Raw genomic sequence first — 3,477 nt, forward strand, 5'->3', positions numbered from 1 at the left:
AGTTTAAAAAAAAAATGCTGATGGATGGAGTTAAGACCCAAGGTTTAAAGACAGCAATTGAATATACATACATACATACACACACATATATAGGTTTTATTCATACACGCACACATATGTATATACATATATATTTAGTACTGTGATAGTTGATTTTTTTCTATTTATGTGCTGCTTGCAAGAAAAACAATCAAAATATTAGGATCTAGAAAGGTTGAAATTAAAGGATAGAAAAAGGTATCTGTAAAAATATCAACTGTGTTGTTTTCTGTGGTATGTAACAAATCATCACAAACTATACTGCTCAAAGAATTTCAGGGGAATTCCCTGGTGGTCCAGTGGTTAGGGCTGCGTGCTTCCATTGCAAGGGGCAAGAGTTCAATCTGTGTTTGGGGAACTAAGATCCCACATGCTTTGCAGTGCAGCCAAAAAATTTTTAAAAATAGGTGGCTCAGTGAGCAAAGAATCCGCTTGCCAATGCAAGGAGACATATTCTAATGCACATATATGGAATCTAGAAAAATGGTTCTGAAGAATTTATTTACAGGGCAGCAATGGAGAAACAGACATAGAGAATAGATTTATGGACATGGGGAGGGGGGAGGAGAGGGTGAGACGTCTGGAAAGAGTAACATGGAAACTTACATTACCATATGTAAAATAGATAGCCAATGGGAATTTGCTGTATGGCTCAGGAACTCAAACACGGGCTCTGTAACAACCTAGAGGAGTGGGATGAGGTGGGAGATGGGAGGGAGGTTCAAAAGGGAGGGGATATATGTATACCTTCCAGCTTCCCTGGTGGCTCAGAGGATAAAGCATCTGCCTGCAATGCAGGAGACCCAGGTTCGATCCCTGGGTTGGGAAGATCCCCTGGAGAAGGAAATGGCAACCCACTCTAGTATTCTTGCCTGGAGAATCCCATGGAGAGAGGACCCTGGTAGGCTGCAGTCCAGGGGGTCGCAAAGAGTCGGACACCACTGAGCAACTTCACACACTCACACACACATATGTGTACCTATGGCTGATTCATGTTGAGATTTGACAGAAAACAATAAAATTCTGTAAAGCAATTATCCTTCAATAAAAAAATAAATTAAAAAAATAAAATAAATTAATTTTTTATAAAAAGGTTCAATCCCTGGGTTGGGAAGATCCCCTGGAGAAGGAAATGGCTACCCACTCCAGTATTCTTGCCTGGAGAATCCATGGACAGAGAAGCCTGGTGGGCTACAGTCCATGGGGTTGCAAAGGGCAATATTGTAAAGTAATTAGCCTCCAATTAAAATAAATAAATTTAAATAAACAAAAAAACAACTTAGCGACTAACCAACAACAACAAACAACAACATGTATATTCACACGTATCACATGCTTATGACAGATACACATTCCTAGATAGACAGGGAAGTCCACGCGGGGTTGCCTACTCTTCTGGCCTCCCTTGCTCTCTCTGTTTCTCCCTCTCCAGCTCCTCGGGCTGCTCTTCCCTGAGGACCCGCTGCCTCCTGTGGCCCGGTTCCTGAGCCCATTGTGAAAAGGAAGACTGGACAGCCACCATCCCACTGATCATCGCTAAAGGATCTTAGAATTGCGTCTCAGGACCCAGACACGGCTTCCAGTTGCCCAGCCTCATCCACTCCACAGCCTCATTTGCAGTGAGTCTCTGTGACTCCTGAGGAAACCTGGAAGCTTGGCGGAGGGTGGGGGTCACCGGTTCTGGGGCTCCGTTCCCCACTCAGTTGCTGCCAGTGCCATTCTTTAACCATGGCCGAAGCTTATTCCTCCAGGCGAGGTGGGTTCCCTCCCACAAGAATCACTTTAGGAAAGAATAGAGAACACAGAAGCAAGCCTGATATGGGAGTGAGCAAAACTGCGCTCTTCTCTCTGAGGCCTGGAGTAGTTTTGGCCTCACCTCTGAGCTACAGAGCGGTTTTGGAACTCTTCTTGTGGGGACCCAGCAAGGCACCTGGAGGATGGCTCAGACTGTGCTGTGTTGGTAAATTTCTCTCTGAATTATGCTTCCTACCCACTATTTCTGAATTTCCAGTAAACTCTCATTGAGATGCAAGCTGATGCCTTCCCAGTGACGGAGATTAAGAGAAAGGACCTGTCCCAGGTGGGTTACAGGATAAACCAGAAAAAGCAATGCTTTTTCTTTTGCTGCCAAAATGGCCAGACAGCATCAACAGTAGCAATGGAGAGCTGAGCCCAGAAGGAGGAGCAGCAGGAAATGACAAGAGGAGGATTCTGGGGGACGGATCCGACAGACCTGCACCAACTCCCAGAAACTGCTGGCAAACAGCTTGGGAGGAATAATTTAGGTAACACAATACATGATGTCAACGCCACTGGGTTACCATAATAACATCCACAGCTGTTTACTGTGTACAGAAAGCTTTCCATAAATGATCCCACTTAATCACCCCCAACAGCCCTAGAAGGTTAGTGTCTCTACTGCTGTTTTACACCTGAGGAAACCTTAACTGAAGCTCAGAGACAACTGAGCTCAGCTGAAGCAAACAGCTATTAAATGGCACTTGAGGCCTTGAACCGGGCTATGAAAGTCTAAGCCCCGTGTACTTCTGACTACTCACCCTGCTCCCTCTTCACCTAGCAGATGAGAAAATTACGTGAGAACGGTGCCATTACTGCATGCTGTAAAGAAAAAGTTGCAAGGGGCATAGGCTAGGCTCCAGCGTGCTGCTCATCCTGTGGATTTTAAAGAAGTTGCCAGTGGTCCCCTGTATGATGTCACTCTGTTTGGGTAACCGTGGATAGGGGAGAATACAGGCTCTTGTTATTTGTCTTGTGCAGAAGATTAAATTGAAGTTGCAGAATCAATTTAGCTCCAAGTCCAAAGGTTCCCCAAGCTGGTCCAAAATCATTTCCTCTCTTTATTCCACACGTAGACATCTGGCCTCAGCCTAACCCGAGTGACTACTATCTCGAGCTATTTTGTTCTTTGGCTTATTTGTCTTCTGAATTATCATCACGACTCTTCCATAATCCCCCTCCAAGTAAATATCAGTTCCTGAAAGAAATTAATACGCCATGGAGACGTCTTCCAACAACAGAGAACGTATTGCGGTCATGTTTCAGTACCAGGAAGCTGCTAATTCAGACACAAGACTTTTAAACAGCCGTTAAAGATGGACCTTGAAACACTTTTCTTTGAGAAGAAAACATAACACAAAGCATAGGTTTTAAAGTGTATTCGCATAAGACTCCATAGATACCATTATTTTCTCATACCTGAATCCTTTCATTTCATATTCATTTCTGAACCATTCATGTCACCATTGATTTGCAACAATTTCAGAATATTCTAACAGATACACCACTTTACAACACTTACATTTGTTGTAAGGATAAGAGTATTTAAATACTGTTTTGAAATTGTGACGATGTTTTACACGTGTCAAGCAGCTTTAGAACGAGAACAAAAGCATTCCAGTCACCTGGACTGCAGCTCTA

General features: G+C 43.7%; 1 non-coding gene across 1 annotated transcript; it reads left to right on the forward strand.

Annotated features, from left to right (window-relative positions):
• Positions 1-795: 795 nt before the first annotated feature.
• TRNAC-GCA lies at positions 796-867 on the forward strand. Its single transcript has one exon. It is a non-coding gene; the product is annotated as a tRNA-Cys (tRNA).
• The last annotated feature ends 2,610 nt before the right edge of the window (positions 868-3,477 follow it).

The sequence above is a fragment of the Bison bison genome, unplaced genomic scaffold (genome assembly GCF_000754665.1).
Source record: "Bison bison bison isolate TAMUID 2011002044 unplaced genomic scaffold, Bison_UMD1.0 scf7180017864274, whole genome shotgun sequence".
In the NCBI taxonomy this organism is placed as follows: domain Eukaryota; kingdom Metazoa; phylum Chordata; class Mammalia; order Artiodactyla; family Bovidae; genus Bison; species Bison bison.